The sequence below is a fragment of the Onychomys torridus genome, unplaced genomic scaffold (genome assembly GCF_903995425.1).
Source record: "Onychomys torridus unplaced genomic scaffold, mOncTor1.1, whole genome shotgun sequence".
In the NCBI taxonomy this organism is placed as follows: domain Eukaryota; kingdom Metazoa; phylum Chordata; class Mammalia; order Rodentia; family Cricetidae; genus Onychomys; species Onychomys torridus.
In genome coordinates this window covers 1-20,843 of record NW_023411189.1, presented here as the reverse complement: position 1 = coordinate 20,843, position 20,843 = coordinate 1, and the positions used below count along the sequence as shown (strand labels likewise).

Here is a 20,843-nt window from a genome sequence, read left to right as displayed (position 1 = left end):
TTTCTAGGTATACATAAATATATTCCAGATAGATAGGTAATTTTCAAATACTTCAAAGACCTACAGAATATGACATTTAAAAGGTTTTAAAAATTTAGACTTTCTGGACACAGAGACAAGTCTGCTCCCAGCATCACCAATTTACTTCAGACAGAAGGATTGGCATCACAGAAACTCCATATGGAGTTTATCTTCTTCTTGGCAAAAATAGCCATTTGGGCAAGAAACTTTTCTTGCCTGCACTGCTTGACAAAATGTTGTACCAACTAGATATGCAGGACCCATGGGAAAGTGAACATGGAACTTTGCTTGGCAAAATGGTCCTTTAGGTTCTTGCTTCACAGAAGAAATTGCCAGACATTCTAAACTACATGGAGAGAAGTGACTGAGAGACTCCTCTACTGTGGGCTGAAGACAGATACCCAAAGTTTACAGAGGAACTTTGGATGACTATCTAGGCTGCCAGCTGTCTCTGTCTACTCTGGCAAGACTCCTGAAAGTTGCTTCCATGCTTCTGAGGTCTCTGATGTAGTTGAAGACTAGATAGTTATAATTTTCCTTAGTTATGATAAAAAATAAGTTGGATATAAAAGTAGACTCACAAATATAAGATAGATAGGATATCCTCTTTAATTTTTCCAAATACAAATTGACTAGACATTATAACTCTAATTTTCACTTGATAATAGTTTTGTTTATGTAATTTTACTATGTGAAAGTTAAAACGTTCCTTTCTGAAAAAAAAAAGAAAAGGGAAAGCATGGTGGATGATTGATTGATTGATAAATAAAATGCTGATTAGTCAGTAGCCAGGCAGAAAATATAGGCAGGACAAAGAGAGAGGAGAATTCTGGGACAGGAGGAGTAAGGCAGGGAGATGCTGCCACCTGCAGCCATGAGGAGCAGGATGTAAATTACCAGTAAGCCAATAGCCATGTGGTAAGGTATAGATTAATATAAATGGGTTAATTTAAGATATAAGAACTGCTAGCAAGAAGCCTGAGCCATTAGGTCATACAGTTTGTAAATAATAAGTAAATAAATAAGTCTCTGTGTGTTTACTTGGGTTTGAGGGCTGTGGCAGAAGGGCAAGAACAGGATAGCTTCAGCTACAATATTCATATGGCTATAAACTCTACTTATCATTAAAAATTCAGTATACTCACCCTTTACATTTTTAGTTGACTGTCATTCCCACAACATCAATGTGATCCACATAGAGCAAATCACACTCTTGACCAGATTTTTGTAGAAAGACAGATAAAAAAAAAATAAGTATCATAACTGAGCCTCTCTCACCTCATAGAACATGCAGAATTGAAGGTGAACTACCACTCAGTTACAGGGTAAGAGTGACCATCTGCTATCAATGTTGCTTACTCTAAACTTATCATGTAAGGCAGTCTTTGAGAACTTTCCTAGATTCCAATTAATAAATTTTTCCTCAGTCCTTGTGTTTTCTCTCTACACTACCTCTGTTTCCTTCTCTTTCCCCTACATTGTTAAAATGATGATTTTTATTTTCTGGTTCCTCATCCTGTACACATATATGTGAAGCACTAACTGATCACTGGTTTTGAAAGATAAATAAATAAATTATTATAGAAGGAGGACACAAAGCTGAAATTGAGATTTGATATAGGCATCATGGATGGGTTGAAGGGTGGAGAATGGGTAGATCTGATATATATATATATATATATTCCCAAAAAGAATAAATCAAAATAAATTAAAATGTCCAATGTGACCTTTAAATTTATCACCATTCTAAGCTGTGATAGGATATTGGCAAATTATGATCCATATGATATATTTCTAGGAGTAAATGAGATTTTAAGCATGCACATGTGTGATAATGGATAATGAAATCCAGACTGTGCTATGGCTACTATTCAATCTCCTTCAATGAAAATAACACTGTTCTTGGTATAGTTCCTGTGAACTTTTAGTTCATAGAAACAATTACGAGGGCTTAGAAATATACTGTTCTAAGATAATATGGTTGTTTGAATAAGAATGTCCCCATAAACTCATAGATTTGAATACTTGCTCTCTAAGGAGTACAACTATTAGGGGATGTGGCTTTGTTGTAGGAACTGTTGGAGGCAATAAACTAGGGGTGTGATTTGAGTTTTCAAATGCTCAAGCCAGGCCCAGTGTCTCTGTTTCTGTTACCACAAAGCCAGATACTGCCTAATATTTCACTTAGGGAAAATTTCTTACCAAAAAATGGTAAATTTAATTGTCACTATTACATATCATGGTATTTAAATTTTTTCATCAAGAAAATTTACATATAAAAAATGGCTAAATATAATTATAGGTGTTTAGTTCTCTAAATTCTTCCCTTTTATCTAGGTTTTGTTTAAACTATGTTTCCCCATGGATATCTTTTGCACTACTGCTAAAATGTAAGCTTACTTTCTTGTAGGATCTGTAAGATCATTGTGGGAATGGATTTAATTTTAAAAAACTGTAAAATTCCAAAGAGAGAAAGATTTTTCTTAAAACTTATATTAAGAAGGGTTAATACTCAAAAGTCTATGTACAAGTAATCTTAATATAATACACCAAACCAGGTTGTAAGTTTTATCCAACTCTTTTTTTTCTTTTTTGGTTTTTTGTTGTTGTTGTTGTTTTGTTTTGTTTTGTTTTGTTTTGTTTTGTTTTGTTTTGTTTTGTTTTGTTGAGGTAGGGACAGGGTTTCTCTTGCTCTGTAGACAAGATGGCCTCAAACTCACTGCCTCCCGCGTGCTGGGATTAAAGTCGTGTATCCAGGCTATCCTTGAACTCATGATCCTCCTGCCTCTGCCTTCTTCTGCAAATCCTACTGGCATGTGCCACCACAACCAGCATAAAAATTAATTGTTCAACTTTGTTCCACCTTAATTCTTGATATTCCAAAACAGAGCTGTTTATTAACCACTCTAGTCTCCACCCAGCTTCCTTTCAATGGCCATGTCCTGATTATTGGGTTATTGGGAACCTTGATTCTATCAGTAAAATAGTCTATATGAGCTAAGGGAAGAGATTCAGAACATGTGATACACTGAAAATTGTAGGAGCTTAGGAGATGAGAAGTCAGGCATCAGCAGGTTTGAACAAAGAATAAAATGAAAGTAATATATTTCTATTATAATTTATTGAAAATATAGGGAATGGGCATTTTGTCACTCTCGCCAAGAAGCCTCACTCAAATTCTTCTCTTAAATGGAACCAAAATATCCTCTGTGATATTTTGTATTATTTAGCAAAACTCATTCCCCTCACTTCCCCATTGGAAGTAGACTATATGCCTTATTGGTGCTTGACATATTCATGTTCATGTGACACACTTGGCCACGGAATGACAATATAACATAGAAGTTGTGAGTGTGCCTGCTCAGTTTTACTCACTTTTATGAGAAATGAAATATTATTTGTAGCCTTTCATTTTCAGCATTGGCAGCAGGTGAAGTAAATGGAGGAGCTCAACAGGCAGCCTGAAATAAACGACAAACAAACATCACCTAATTTGTTGTTGCTATACCAGGTGGGTGCAACCAGTGGCCCCCACACTGCACAAGATAGCTGTGCATGTAGCCCAAAACATTTGGAGATAACATCATGCCTTATTGTCAAAGTTTTGGACACCCCTGTAGCTATCATGTTTTGGTGTCAAGGTTTAACTAGCATTGTTGTAAACAATTGTCAACTCTTGTATCTCCAATGACACTGTCCACTCAAAGCCATTCATTTTCCCCAGATGCCTTGATTTGCTTTGCTAATGAACTGAAATAGTGCCCAGGAAAGTATGTGTGATGAAGAAATATAAACATGTCATTTCACCTTGGTTTCAGATATATCATTCTTGTCTTTAGGGTTTCTTCTAACCTAGATACTCATGAGTTGTTCTTCATCTTTTCCCACTATTTTAGGCATTGTCTGTTTGCTTATCATTTACTCATATTTGAAGCTCCAGAAGGAGGACATTTAGCCCACAAGTTTTAAATATTTATTTTTAAATAAGTAAAATGCTTCACAGTCTACGAGCTATATGCTTCTTTGTCATCTCAGTTCTACCTCCCTTTATCTTTAATTTAAAGCTATTTGGTATGGGTGTGATCATCAACAAAATAAACATGCTGACATGGAAGGGGATGCCCTCACATAAAGCCTCAAACCTAGACAAAAAAGTCCTGGCAGCCAAGGAATGCTGAGAGTGACAGAAATAGCTTTTCTCTATTGAAAGCACACCAACTGGTTATCCGATACCAGATGGTCAGACACGAAAACATGCCTGAGTGAGGAAACCCAGACTCAGCAAGACAAACATGGTATGTACTCATTCATAGGAGGATACTAGATGTAAAACAAAGAATGACTAGACTGCTACTCACATTTCCAGGAAGGCTACTTAGAAAACAGGACCCTAAGAAAGACACAGGGATCCTCCAACAACAGAGAAACAGATGAGATCTACATGAGCAAACTGGACATGGCAGGGTGGGGCAGGTAATGAAGGCCAAGGATGGAGGGAAAGAGAACTTAGGGGAGCAGGAGATCCCAGCTGAATCAAGAACAGAGAGGGAGGATAAGGAAAAAGAGACCATGATAAATGAAGACCCTATGGGAATAGGAAGAAGCAAAGTGCTAGAGAGGTCCCCAAATATCCACAAAGATATATCCACTGTAGACTACTGGCAATGGTTGAGAGAAAGCCCAAACTGACCACCTACTCTGGTGATGGGGATGGCCAAACACCCTGTTTTGCTGGAGCTCTCATCCAATGAGTGATGGAAGCAGATGCAGAGATCCACAGCCAGGCACCAGGTGGAGCTCCAGGAGTCCAATCAGCAAGAAATAGGAGGGATTGTATGATTGAGAATTGTTGAGACCATGATTGGAAAAAGCAAAGGGACAAATAGCCAAACTAATTGAAACACATGAATTATGAACCAATAGCTGAGGAGCCCCCAGCTGGATCAGGACCTCTGGATAAGTGAGACAGTTGATTAGCTTGAAATGTTTGGGTGGCCCCCAGGCAGTGGGACTGGGACCTGTCCTTAGTGCATGAGCTGGCTGTTTGGAACCTGGAGCCTATGCAGGGACACTTTGCTCAGCCTGGGAGGAGGGAAAATGGACCTACCTTGACTGAAACTACCAGGTTGAGCTGATCCTCAGGGGAGTCTTTGCCCAGGAGGAGATGGGAATGGGGGTGGGCTGGGGAGAGGGTAGGGTGGGGCAGGAGGAAGGAGAACAGGGGAATCTGTGGCTGATATGTAAAATTAAATTAAATTATAAAATTTTTTAAATACAAAAATAATAATAATAATAAAATTATATAAAAGGGAAGGACAACTGTAGCGTGTGACCTAATCAACATGGAAATCAACTTTCTGGGGTGAAAACTTAGCAGTATATCTAAAATTTCAGTTGTATATAAATGCAAATGCTTAATTCTTTGGAATATTTTTTTTTCAAACCAAAAATGTGTACTGTTAGTTTTAAGCATTTATAATATAATCACAAATTTAAAATAAAATAAAATAAGATAAATTTAAAGTTCATTTAACGTAAATTAATATTCAAGATCCCTATGAAAACTGTTTATATAAAAACTCAATGCTTGCCAGGCAGCAGTGGCGCATGCCTTTAATCGCAGCATGCGGGAGGCAGAGCCAGGAGGATCTCTGTGAGTTTGAGGCCAGTCTGGTTTACAGAACAAAATCCAGGACAGGCACCAAAACTACACAGAGAAACCCTATCTCAAAAAAAAAAAAAAATCAAATGCTTCCTTTTGTTTGTCTATTTGTCCCTGTGCTTTTCCAATCTTGGTCTCAAGAATTCACACTCAACAGTTGGACACCTGGAGCTCCACCTGGGACCTGGCTGAGGATCAATGCATCCACTTCCATCAGTTATTGGACGAGAGTTCCAGCACAACCTTTAGGGTGTTTGGCCATCTGATCACCAGACTAGGTCAGACCAGGCTTTCTCTCGACCATTGCCAGAAGTCTACAGAGGATGTATCATTGTGGATTTCTGGGGACCTCTCCAGCACTCTGCCTATTCCTGTTCTCATGTCATCATTTATCACAGTCTGTTATCCCTTGTTCTCCCTTTCTGATCTTGATCCAGCAATGAATTATGAACCAAAGGCTGTGGGGGCCCCAGCTGGAGCAGGCCCTCTGGATAAGTGAGACAACAGAATAGCTTGAACTGTTTGGGAGGCATCCAGGCAGTGGGACCCGGACCTGTCCTTAGTGCATGGGCTGGCTGTTTGGAACCTTGGGCTTACACAGGGACATTTTGCTCAGCCTGGAAGGAGGGGACTGGACCTGCCTGTACTGAATCCACCAGGTTTAAATGAATCCCCAGGGGAGTCTTGGCCCTGGAGGAGATGGGAATGGAGGGGAGGGGCTGGCGGGGAAGTTGGGAACAGAGGCAGGAGAGGGGAGGACAGGGGAACCCATGGCTGAAGGGTAAAATTAAAACACAAATACAATAAATTTTTTAAAAATCAAACTCTTGAATAAAATGGGTTAAATTTTCAAATATACTTGCATCCCAAATATCAAGCATACCCTTTATCTTAGATAGGACATAGCCCTACCAGAGTATATTGTATGGTAGCCTCATTACAGGACAAGCATGCATTGGAAATTAAGACCTGTCAGAATTCTACTGCTCCTGTCTACAGCTGTGTAGGCCTGACCGGCTCCAGCTATGTTGGCCAGATCAGGAAAAATTCTACCTTATCTATATGGAAGATGATTTACTCAACATTCCTCACATACCAGGGGGTGAATCATCTTGCCCAATGGAAGCTTTTAGAGTTTACACTCACATTCTAAATGTCTAAACAAATAGAAGCAAATGTCAATTACTCTGCTTTCAATGTTTCCCATAATGCCATGTTAGGATTCTGTGAACTAGGAAACCTACCTAAGCCCATATCACACAACTGGTGTGGGACCTGCATAGTAGTTCAATTAGCCATTACATTCACCCTAGCTTTCACTATTTCCTCTTAGCAAAAAGCTTATTACATGGTTTATACTGTAACCACCAATGTTCCCTCATTAAGGAAGGCTAGCTGATATTCTGTTCTGAAACTCACAGTTTGGGTGATTATTTAGAACATCCACGCAGGGTCTGTAAAATATTGTGGAACAATCTTACAAAAATGACTCAATAGGATTCCTTTTTTTCTGAATTTTCAATCACATGCTGAATATAACTGACTTCTTTTACAAAATTTACAGGCATTTTTCCTTATACAGGAGTCTAATGTTTACAAATAGCTACTAAAAGTTACATTATGCTTCTATAGAATTCAGGTATATGGTCCAGTCAGTTGTACAATTGCATTTCATCTTACTAGGCAAAACTTAAATTAATCATTATGTTAAAATCTTAAAACCCCAGGGGGTGGGAGAAGGGAGGAGTGGGGGTCTATGGATAGCATATAGAGTGAGTAGAAAATGTCTTAATTAAAAAAAAATGAAAAAAATCTTAAAATCCCATACAAAAAGGTAATAGTAGAGAGACAATAGATGATTCTGAACATATGCTGGCCAATGACAAATACCAAAAATCTAAAGGCTTAGCATCATATGATTAACAACAATGACATAAATCGATAATCTTTTCAACACTTATAACAAAATTGTACAGATTCTTTAGAAGGTCTCCTTTGCTCTCCCTCCAATAAGGATATAATATCCCAAATTATTTTATTAATTATGCACTCAGTAAAATTTATCATAGTACTAACATTTTTACCTTCATATGTTAGAAATTCTATCTGCATCACATAGCATACTTGAAAATATATACTATCAGCAAATACCTCTCTTGTGTTCTGGACATTTGGCTTTTCCTAAGTTTTGCTGTGGCCTCTTTAATGGATCCTCCTCTGAGACACTCAATTGTTTTCCCTTCTACATTGCTCCTTGTGTGATCAATAAAAATGGCATGCACCTTTCCCTCTTATGTATTATTTCTCTATGTGTCTATATTTATCTAACTACCATATATACATGTATCTCAATCTAATACTTCCATATCCTTTTTCAGATCTTATTATCAATAATATCCCATCAAATTTGAGGCATGAAAACTTCTTCTTCTGAAATCTCTAAGTGATAAAATACAACCATTATTGTGCTTTCCTTACTTGTCTCTACTATTATTCACTTGAACATTTCTCATGATCCTGATATAGTGCATGGATTCATATTAGCACTGGTTGCCTCTGTTGCCTGTTGTGTTTAGTAAAATAAATAATTAAATAAATACCAATCAGAAGAGGAAATGAGATGAGCTCAACCCAAGGACAGGATATAAAAATTGTAACTTGGGGAATCTCCATTACAGGTACTGCTTCTAAAAGGTATCACTCCTCCCCATATGTTGCTGTAGAAACAAGAAAAGGAAATGAGGAAAGGCAGAAAAAAAAGGAATTTACTAGGGACTCCAGCTGCAATTGACAACAGATAAAACAGCCAGTGGTGCTTGGGGGCTGAACATGTATCTGCTACTTAGGGCATTACCATGGTTATCTATAAGAAAACCACAATTTCTGTGGACCTTCTGATTCTGACTCTGGATTGCCAAATGCAACATGCTGTTGACACCTTGCAATCTCCCTGTCAGTTCCCTTATATGCTATGATTATATTCATGAATTATTACACTGGATCAGACTGTTCTCTCTATGTGAGGATGTATGTATATACAATTGACTTTTTTATGTGTGAAGTACATGCATATGTGAATGCAGGTTTGCCGGAAGTCAAACTACTATTTGTTGATTTTAAAAAAATATTATATTTCTAAGAAAATTGCTGAAGAGGAGACTAAAATATTGAAAGAGCCAGTAGGGTTGGAAAACAAACTGAAGCAAAAATTTCTAGATGGGACAAGACTGACACACATATGGACTCACAGAAACAGTGGTAGTAATCATAGAGCCTATACAGGAGTAGTCCAGTTCGGGTCCCAGCACTGAGATGAGAAGGGGAAGTCATGATCTCCCATCCCTAACCAAGGAGCTGTGTCCAATTCACAACTACTCACAATGCAAAAAAAAAAAAAAAAAAAAAAAGATGTTTTCTAGGGGAGTCTCACTTAGGATACAAACAGCATTAAAAAGGCATGCTCCTCATCCAGGAGCAGTCAGTCAACACAAAATTAATTCAATTGTATTGTTGGAGTTCTTATTTTTCTCTAATAGTACTTTGTCAGGAATTTTTAAACATTATTGATATGTTGCTTATATATTATAGTTTCCAATTTTTTACTTTTATGGATGTCCTATATGTGCATGTGTCTCTCTGGGCATATGTACACCTCTTGCTTTTTTCCTTGTTAATTTGTCTCTGTCTATCTGTCTCTCTGTCTTTCTCTGTCTCTCTGTCTCTGTCTCTGTCTCTCTCTCTCTTTCTCTCTTTCCTAATCTGGTTTATATTTGCCTATTTGTTTTCTGAAGAAAGAGATTAAGAAGACAAAGACTTAGATGGGATGGTAGGGTACAAAGGACCAGGAGGAGATGAGGGGAATACGATGTTCAGAGAATAGTGTATGAAAAAATATTTTCCATTAAAATATTTTATTCAATGATTATATATATATATATATATATATATATATATATATATATATATATATACATATTGTTTGTAAAATTCATCATTCATCCCCATTCCTACAATCAAAATTCCATCCCTACTTTGTGTACACTCTCTCTGTCTCTCTCTCTCTCTCCCTCCCTCTCTCTCTCTCTCTCTCTCTCTCTCTCTCTCTCTCTCTCTCTCTCTCTCTATCTATCTATCTATCTATCTAACTTTACTTTATTCCACATGATTCACTTTAGTGCCGGCTGAATGTGCATGGATGTGGGACAATCTACTAGAGAACAGATATCCTCTAAAGGCAAACATCCCTGAAGGAATCTTACTCATCCCCAGCAGCCCATCAAATAACCAGAGCTACTCATATAGGAGTGAAACTTCATGAGTCCCTCTTCCAGGTAGAGTGAGATATTGTCTGCCTTGATCTGATATCAGTCTTTTCATGCAGTTCAGCTGTTGTGAGATAATGTGTTCAACTTTTCTGCCACGTCCAGAAAATACTGTTACAATGAGTTGTCTACTATCTCTGCTAATTAGAGAAAGCATTTTTCAATGGACTAGAATTTGCCAAGTTGTTTAGGCCAGCTGAGGAAAAAAACATGTGTCCATCACTTCTCCTGATATCCTGTCATACCCTGGGAGTGCTAGCCCACATGCTCCCTAGATTTTGATTTTTACATATTCTATGAAGAAAAGTCAGGTGATCATATCTGTAAGGAAAGCATGTTCCTTATCTGCACATTTTGATCTAAAGAAAAAGTAACACCCTGAGTGTCTTCCAAGGACCACAAGGCACTCACTCTGTGTAAACTGCTAATCTTCTTCCGCCTCATCTCTGAGCCTTTCCCTTGAGATCCTCTTCAAGTTTCAAGTTTAGACTTCTGAGCACTGGACGAAAATTTTATGACAGATTGTCTGTGTTCTTCCCTTGTGAGCCCAAAAAGTATAATGGGACAAGAGAGGCACAGAGGACTCTTATGTATGTTCCACTGCCACACATGCCACAATCATCTGTACAGGCCTCAGATACATTCAACTACTCTTCACTAAGTACAACATTAGAATTTCTTACAGTATTACAATGTAAGATAGTGTCTCTACTATGTCTTTCTGATTGCATGTGGTCTACTCCTTGTCACCGTGCTATGTTGAGGTTAGGGTTAGGGTTAGGGCAGAGGCATGCATAAGGAACATAAAATTTGGTAGGTAGGTGATTATGGAGTATTTGGGAAGAGTAGAAATGGAGAATAAGATTTAAATATATTGGAAGAAAAACTTTAATGAAAATTGAAAAAATGTTACTTACTAATATGATAAAGATCCTCCAGTTCATAGAAAATATTTTATACCATGATTCTCAAACTTCCTAATAACCTTTAATATAGTTCCTTGCATTGTGGTGCCCCATAATCATAAAAGTATTTTCAATGCTACTTTGTAAGTCTAATTTTGCCACTGTTATGAGTCATAATGTAAATATCTGAATTTACCCCTGTGACAGGCTGGTTTGATCCCCAAGGGGGTCATGACAAACAGGTTAAGAATTGCTCTTTTATAGTATGAATAGTAAAAATGACCAAAGTATGTAGATTTAGTTTAATATACATAAATAGTTCTTGTAGCATACTGTCTTACAATAATAATGGACAAAGACTACATGATGGTCTCAAATTACACAACAAAAGTCTTTGTGAGTCCCTAAATATCTTAATAATTTGAAAAAACACTTAAATATTAGTGATGGAAATGAAATCCTATAATCTGCAGTCACTGTTGTACTTGTCAAGGTCTAGTATTTCTGCAATTTAAAGAAAATCAATGATAGCGACTGTTAGCACTTTGCACTGGACATAGTCCTAGAGCACATCTTCATGGCAGTAATTTGGAACTATTAACACTGGACATTTATTCTTAAATATCTAAACCTTCAGGCAACAAAATTAATCTGAAACGTTTGTGATGAATTTAAACTTGGATGTAGAAAAATATTGTTAGTCATAGTTCAAAAAATAATTTCAGTAAAGTAGTAATGCATACAAAAATAAAAAATTAAATTGTGTTTTATATGCAAACAATCAACACTCAAAACCGAAACATTGAAAAACAATTAGTTTAATACTACAGTGAGTGAGTGAGGTGGCCTATATCTACATTGTGAGCTTCTTAGGATCCATAGGAGCAAGCATGGTTTAAGTGATGAGATTTAAGTCATCCTGGGGAGCACACCAAACCTTGGTATCATAAATAAAACATATTACACTAATATCTGCCAAGCTTGGTGGTGTTCCTATGATCACAGCTCACTGGAGCCTGAATCAGAAGGATCACAAGTGTAGTTGCAAACCTGCCTGAGTAACAATGAGAACTAGTAGCATCTAAATGTCAAGACTATTCGATAAAACTTTAAAATGCAATTGCCATTGGTAAGGAATTTTCTTTTTTTAAGATTGGTTTATTTGTTATATATACAGTGTTCAACCTGCATGTATGATTGCATACCAGAGGATACTACCAGATCTCATCACAGATGGTTGTGAGCCAAGTTAAAGATAGACATACTTTTCAGCTGTTTCTATTTTCCTGAAGAGACATAAGGAACAATCTGTCAGTCCAGGTAGGACATGCATGCCAGGACAGGAATTTAAAAAGGGCCCATCATGTCCATACTGGTGAACCAGAGGGTTTAGTGTGCTTACTTACAGAATCATTAATAAACCTACGTGATATGTCACACAAAGGCAGCTGTATTACCAAAAAGTCCAAAACAGTGCTGAAGAAATCCACTATAATTTCAGCCTACAACTCCCAAGCCAATATGAGAGAAATTCCCGTAATGAGTGTCTCAGTCAAAGTTTACTATTTGTATAAACTGCCTGGCTGCAGTGGCTCATCTTTATATGAATTGATGAATTGTTTTGATTTTTTGTTGTTTTTTGTTTTGTTTTGTTTTGTTTTTTCAAGACAGGGTTTCTCTGTAGCTTTGGAGGCTGTCCTGGAACTCACTTTGTAGACCAGGCTGGCCTCAAACTCACAGAGATCCACCTGCCTCTGCCTTCCAAGTGCTGGGATTACAGGTGTGTACCACCACCGCCCAGCCTGATCATCACTTCTGACCCTTTACATTCCATTCAGAGTAAACACAAGAACAGAAATTTAGTTGGAAAAAAATAACTAGGGAAGCATGAGAGCCACAAGATAGTAAAAATAAAAGGAGAAAACAGTTTTTAATTCCAAAGGATAAAACAGACAAAGCAAAATAACTGCATTAACACACATAACAGCACATTGAAGTGGATCGTAGTAAAGGCTTGCTTTTGAAGAAAATTTAGTCATTAGGAGGAGATTAAAGAGTGAGTGAATGATGTAGGAGTGTGTGAAGTAACATAGCAGAGTAGAGGGAAGTAATGTGTAGAGAAGACAGATAACCAAACAAACCTAGTGGGAACTCATGAAGTATGGACCAATAATTGTTGATTCTGAATGGGACAGGACTAAGCCTTCTACATAGGCAAGACAGTTGTATAGTTTGATCTGCCTAAGGGGCCTTTGGCAGTGGGATCAGGATCCATCCCTGGTGCATGAGTGGGCTTTTTGGATCCCACTGCATATGATGAGACACCTTAATCAGCCTTGAGGGGTGGAGGGACTTGGACCTGCTTCAACTGAGTGAATCAGACTCTTCTGACTGCCCATGGGAGAAGGCCTAGGAGGAGGTGGGATGGGGGATGGGTTGGTGGGAGAGAAGGCTGAGGGATAGGAGGAGGGAGCAGAGGGGGATCTGTGGTTGTTATGTAAAATGAATAGAAAATTTCTTAATAATAATAAAAATATATAATTTTTTTAAAAGAAGACATCTGGAGTTATGTAAAAAAAAGATGTATCTTTGTGTAGATATGTGTGGCTATATGAGAGAGATGTATGTATGTATGTAAAGAGATATATGTAGATGTATGTAAAGAATGTAGCTTTGTGGAGACAGATGAATTTCATTTTGCAAGAAGAACTGAAAGAGAGTTACCAACAGAAATTGTTTTGTTTGTTTGTTTGTTTGTTTTTGTTTGTTTAGCCCTCAGATATAAATGTCTAGCCCTTACTGCATTCCTGGATATTTTTTTGCATACCCTGGAGTTGGTCTTGGAATAGACTCTCTCAAAGGGTGCAGATACCATTTAGTGTGGTCTGTATTACACAGATGGGTGACCACCTACTCGAGCACGAATAATCTGTCAGGGCAAGTATCTCTGGATAAAATGATACATCATTAGTGAATTAGGCCACATAATGATTTGTGTTTGGCTTCCACACATAAGCCTCTGACTTGCTGGGATTTAGATGGCTTGCTCTAACACAAGAATTGTGCAGGTAGACCCAGATGACGACTGTTTATTTATTCAAATGAGCTGTAATGTCCAGCAAATATTGTTTCAGTGCAGAGGTCTACTATCTCTTGCTCTTTTGAGATAACATTTAACCCTAACTGAATTTTACCATGCTATCTAGGGTATTTTGACAGCAAGATCCAAGGTCTCTCTCTCTCTCTCTAAACCTGAAGTTCCAGGAAGACTTGCAAACACCACTGTGGTGATATTTTATTTGTGCTGAAATATGATATTTTATTTGTGTGTTAATAAATAAAGTTTGCCTGGAGATCATAGGTCATAGTCAGCCATAAACAGAAGTCAGGTGGTGGTAGCACATGCCCTTAATCCGATCACATGGCAAGCAGTGTCTCTGTGTGTTCAAGGACACAGCAAAGTATGGTGACACATGCCTTTAATTCCAGAACCAAACATGCAGACCTGGAGGTATGTATACACAGGCAGTGACTGGAATTGATGTGGCTGTGCTTAGAGCCAATGAGAAGGCAGAACAGAAAGGCAAAAAAGGCACAGGTTAGACAGGAAGAATCTCTTTTGGCAAGGTGGTAAGTTAAGGTTAGTTGGTGGCTATTGCGCTGATCTCTATGGCTTACATCTCTGTATTTGGCTCTGTGCTTCTTATTTAATAAGACTGTTTAGAAATTTTCTACACATTATTATGCCTCTTTTTAATACGGAAAATAGAAATAAACCATTGGGTGATCAAAATTGGAAGACAAGCACATGGGTTACTGAGCACTCTACCCAGTCCTGTACTTTTTAATCTAAAATAACCAATTGAATATAAATTCAAAAAACTCCCTGCTACTCTCTACATGTAAATATCAATTTTTCTTCCACTCTGTTTCTGATTTGCCTCTGAGATACTCTTCTAATGTTAATTTTAGTTTTTGGGTACAGACCTGAAATCCCAGCAAAGGGGAAATTGTCTGTTCTGTGCCCCGGTGAACTACACACATGTGTGGAATAAGAGAAGCACTGATGGCTCACCTGTATATTCCTTCTCTCATGTTAACCATGCCTTGTCAAATTCCTCATCTATGTTCATGTTCATTCAACTTTCCAATAATCTCTACCTTTCTTTCATATGTAAATCAGTGATTTGTAAGAACTGGATTCTACTATTCAACAGGAATGCAATTCTGCATTGCATAGAGATTGTCAAAATGGTTAGATGTGGAATTAATATACTTTGAAGAAATGTAAGTGGGTCTTCCAAATTATAAAACAGAACACGTTTATAATTACTTAAAGAAATAAGTATATACTAAGGATTATTTCACTCACCTTCCAAACTATAATTCACCCCATTGTATTACTGCTGAATGTAATGTTTTCCAAAATCCCCTTACCTCTTCTGGCATGTCATTCCTTTCCTTCTTTATATCCTCTCACTCTATCTTTCTGCTTTCTTGCTTGCCCTTTCCTTTATTCCCACTTTCTCTGCCCCTTACCTTCTTTGATTTGTATTTTACAAAAATGGCAATAACAATTCAAAAGGAAGGTTTTAACTTTAACCTATTAAGATTACATATAACAAAACAGTTATCAATCAAGAATTACAATGACAATATCTAATCTATTTGTATTTTGTAAATTTAAAGAAAATATTATATCTGCCTTATATTTGTAAATCTAAAATATCATTTCTAATTCATCTTTTGTCATAACCAAGGAAAATCATATTAATAACTATCTAGTCTTCAGCTACATCAAAAACCTCAGAAAGATATAATATCACCTAAGTAAATAGGAAGAGCATTGTAAGCAAATTAAAAATCTAGAATCACAAAGACAACTTGCTGCCTGGACAGTCACTCAAAGTTCTTTTGCAATGTTGGGGAATGTTAAAAGCTTCCTTTAGTTTAGAAAGAAAAGGGGAAGTGATGGGGGAAGGTATTTTTGTATGCTGTGACAACATGTTGCTCTGATTTGTTGATAAATAAAGCTGTTTGGCCAATGGTGAGGCAGAATAAGGTGAGATGGGACATTCTAACTAGAGAGGAGGAAGGAGAAAAAAGAGAACAGATAGGACACTGCCAGTCGCTACCATGAGAAGCAAGATGTAAAGATATTGGTAAGCCACTAGTCATGTGGCAAGTATAGATTTGTAGAAATGGGTAGATTTAAGATGTAAGAGCTAGCTACCAAGACACTTAAGCCAATAGGCCATACAGTTCATAATTAATATAAGCCACTGGGTATTCATTTGGGTCTGAGAAGCTGTGAAACTGTGAGGACACAGGAGCTGGGTGGGCACAGGAAAACATTCAGGTACAAAGCATAATCCCTAAAATCAATCTAAACAGTTTTCGCTTTGCATATGTGTGTGTGTGTGTGTGTGTGTGTGTGTGTGAGTGTGAGAGAGAGAGAGAGAGAGAGAGAGAGAGAGAGACAGAGACAGAGACAGAGAGACAGAGAGAGAGACAGAGAGACAGAGAGACAGAGAGAGAGACAGAGAGAGACAGAGAGAGAGAGAGATAGTTTCAACTATTATCAAGGAAACTTCTCTGTGAAGAGATAAAGACAAATCAAAATGGAAATTTGTGAAACCAAGTCAATTTTTATAAATCTGCAAAGGGAATTTCACCTTAGGCTAAGGGAACATTATAGTAGAAATCTCAGAAAAACTGCAGGAGCATAAGTAACATGGAGTTTGCTTTGAGATTATGAACTTTAGGAGGTTACATTTAAACATATATATGTATGTGTGTATATATGTGTGTGTGTGTATGTATGTATGTACATATATATGTATATGTATACATATGCTAGTAATAACCATGAATGAACAAATAGTCCATAAATTACAATTACAGTAAAAGGGAGTATATGAGAATGCTTGAAAAGAGGAAATGAAAGGGAGAAATGACATAACTATAGTATGATCACAAAATAAAAGAAAAAGATTTTTAAAGACCATCATTAATGTTCTAATAGTATTTATGAAATTATTGATAATATTTTGTACATATGGAGCTAATGCTGAACCACTAAGGAGCTTCCATACCTTTTAGATTAAAAGGTATCATGACTGAAGGAAAGAGAAGAAAAAAACAGAACATGTTCTGGGAAATGAAACACATGAATGAGCCAATATTTTATTATTTAAATTTTACATTACACACAAAAAAAGATAAATATTACATAGGGAAAAATACACACAACCTAACACAGTACTCAACTTAGGATATGCTTATGGATTCTAGAAGAAGGTAGAAATAAGTCCTATTTTATGGGCCTGTTGAGGGATATCAGTCAAAATGGTGTCTGAATGTGAAGGGATTTCCACCTTCTTAAAGGTGTGAATGTCCCATTTGAGAGGAAATGCCTATAAGAAGAAATATTCTTCATAGGTTAGAAGAAGCTCAGAGATAAGAAGCTACAAAATCCTTAAGAGAATCAATGGTGTTCTAGTTTTCTCTTTTTCTTTATCCTAGAGGATCTTAACTCAGATTTAGTAAGATACAATGCAGTGCAGGTGTGCTAAAATGTTGTTAGGACTGAATAAAGTAACCATGTATAAATCCTACAAACTTAATTTAGTTGTATACAAATCAAAAAGTCTGTTATTTGGGGAAGATGATTATACTGCCAAAATTTATCATTGACATAACTGTCAATCTTACTTTATGAATATATGTATACATTACTATACATGAGTTTGCATTTCATGGGTATAGGAATGGAACCCTAGATATTATATTCTACTCTATATTGATTAAACATGCATCAGTGAAATATGCATAATATAACACAAATTAACTAATACTTTCTTGTTAGATATTTTGATTAATAATGCATTGTTACAATTATATATTACATTATCATCAATCCTCATATTTTTGTGTTGTTTTCTCAGATATTTGGATAAAAACTCACCCTTTATTGTGAAATGTTGCAGCATACTCACAAGTGATGTCATTTCTATGCCTCTATTTCTTCCTCATCATGGTTCATCAAATTACCCATTCTTTGCAACTACTCTGTAGTGACCAGTTCCTTAAAGAAAGTTAAATACAACCTTGAGTTGCAGAATGAGCCTCTTGGTCTACACCCTCTTGGGTCTGTACATCAATATACATCAAATAACTCTTAGTTACAGTATGACCAACTGAATACTTTTATGCTCTCACCAAAACCACAAATAAGGGAAGTATCTAAGAATGCTGTGGACACTAATAAGGCTTTGGCATCCTACCATGTAAATATAATTGTCTAGGTATGCTCTTTCATCCTAATTGGGCATTACTAGTTAAGTAAGATTTTCTCCTTCCTCTAAGATTTTAAGAGAAAAATACTTTGCAGTGTTGTTCATTTTTGAGTAACTTTTTTTTCAGTTGATCAAACAGTCCTGACCTCATGTTTCTTCATTGCCATGGATCCTAGGAAATGGAAACAGTGGGATAATGAATGGAACAGAAGCCCTACAAGGAACATATGAAAATCTGATGATAAAATGACCCTCCTGTTAAATAACTACTCTTTCAATAGACAGGCAGTCAGGAGTAAAACGGTCCATTAGTAAAACAAGTACATTAAGAAATGAATAAATATCATCCATCAACATTCATAATGAGTTATTTTTTGAGCATTTAAATAATTAAAAAACAAGAGCAAACTTAATATTGATGAATACTTCTTTCCTTTAGTTGCATGTGGAGTACTTTCGAGCAACATGAAATCTAGTTAGGAGAGGTGAAGTATCTACTTGGACATAAAATCAAATTCTTAATCTTTGATGCAGAAGAAAAAAAATGAGAAAAGGAGTTCTAAGCGAGTGTATTATGTTCCTGAGCAGGAAAATCACTGAGCTGGATTCGGTAGGTGGATAACCATGTAGGCTACATGAGCCTTCCCTTTCAACATATCTAATTAGTATCTCAGGTATAAGGTTTTATATATATATATATATATATATATATCTGAAAGAACATTCCATTAAATTAAATCTACTTTAAACAATATTATGGTGTTTATTTAGTTTATTACAATATCAAGGTGGGAGAGAGATTCACGGATATTTAGCTTCTTATTTTTGAACTCCATTCAAACATGGCTATGTTAATGTAAACAACCATTGCTGACAGTTCTCAGAATCTACAGAGTAAACTCCAAAATTGCCAGTAATTTTACCAATTTTCCTCAAGTGTCAACATTTCCCCCCATTTTATTCATTACCAGGATATCAGATTGTACTAAATGCCAGGTATATAACTTTTTTCCACAAAAATCAAGGGCCTTGATAGCTCAAACTCACACCTCTATTTGGCATCATCCCACAAATAAAAACTTGTGACATGGTCAAGAATGAGGAGAGTAACAAAGGCTCATCTAGTCTGTATCCTCTTCTAAGCTCATGATCTTGTTCTTTTTCATTTCTGGACTTCTCAGAAAAATTTCTTTTGTGAGTACTGGCAATTATTTTAAAAATTTACACTACTATGTAATTTTCAAAATCATTCCTTTGGGTCTATTTGATAATAAAAAGTTAAAAGTGTAAGACAGAAGAAAATTATAAATCCACATGCCTAATGACAATAAACTGGAAAGAATATTTGTTAGCTATCAAAATTAAAACCTCCATCATATATAAATTATGATATATTGTGTATGGAAATAGTACATGAGCAGATCCTTAGAGGACAGTACTTCTGTGTGTTGAAAATTAACCAACAATATTCAACCTTGTCATCTCTATTTCACATTGTCCTTAAAGGTTTCCTCAAGCAGTTAGAGGGGAAAATAAATACTACATATTTCTGGTTCTCAAATATCTGATGCTTAAGGCAAGCATGGTTTTTACAATTTTTGTGAAAGGACATAACCCAGTGTAAAGTAATGAACCCGATAATCAAAAAATGTACTTAGGCCTAATAAATTCAGCAAATTTCAGAATATAAAATATATATATTTCAATCTAATTATTTACTGAATTGAAATCATATGGCAAGTGGTTTTATAATACCATAAGCTCCAGAAGAGGAATCCTCCAGTGGCAGCTTCTCAGGAGGCAGAGAAGAAACATGGCTTCCATGCCTGTGTTAAAAACACATTGCGCAGCACAGTCAGACATCGTATCAAAAATAAATGATATAAAGCAAAGGACAACATAACAATAAAGGAATGTGACTATTATTAAAGTAGAAACATGTATTTAAGACTATTAATAACATGCACTTATATTTTTAAATATCACAATTCATTGACTTTTAAAGCAAATAATTGACTCTGCTACCTCAGTTTCCCAGTATAATGTCTTTTATGGATTAAAAATCCTAAAGAAGCAATAACATAAAACAGCAAACACAACACAATAATAGATAAAAAATAAATTAAAAATCAAAATCCACAACAGGTCCTGACATCACTAAGTAGAAGACATAATTCAATCAAGAGAATGATGTATTTTTAAACATTACACAGGATAAGTTCACTTATAAGAAAGTATAAATTATTCAACCAGTCTAAATTTAGAAAATGAGTATGAGAACTACAAAGTAATACTCTGAATAGTCATTTCTGCACAGCAGTTTAAGAGGATTCAAGAAGTAAATTTAAAAAATGAAAAATTAGGGGTTGGAGATTTAGCTCAGTGATAGAGCGCTCACCTAGCAAGCGCAAGGCCTTGGGTTTGATCCTCAGCTAAAAAAAAATTGAAAAATTAGAAACACTAAGGATGGTCAAAAAAGACAAGGAATCATCATTTTATATTCATTCCAAATTATCTAATACATATGAATTACGTGCATGGATTACAGGAAATTATATACAGTATGGAAGAAAATCTGCCCACCAGGGGCCATGACTACCTAAGGAGAACATCAGAGCCAGTTCAGGAGAAACTG

General features: G+C 36.3%; 1 long non-coding RNA gene across 1 annotated transcript in view; it reads right to left on the bottom strand.

Moving 5' to 3' along the window:
• LOC118575000 overlaps nt 1–20,017 on the bottom strand; it is a 42,686-nt gene extending 22,669 nt beyond the window's left edge. The window contains exons 1-4 of the long non-coding RNA XR_004943828.1: nt 19,964–20,017; nt 17,878–17,997; nt 8,284–8,400; nt 3,397–3,482 (exon numbers count right to left, since the gene is read on the bottom strand). This is a non-coding gene — a long non-coding RNA (uncharacterized LOC118575000). The remainder of the gene's footprint in view (nt 1–3,396; nt 3,483–8,283; nt 8,401–17,877; nt 17,998–19,963) is intronic.
• Between the last annotated feature and the right edge of the window lie 826 nt (nt 20,018–20,843).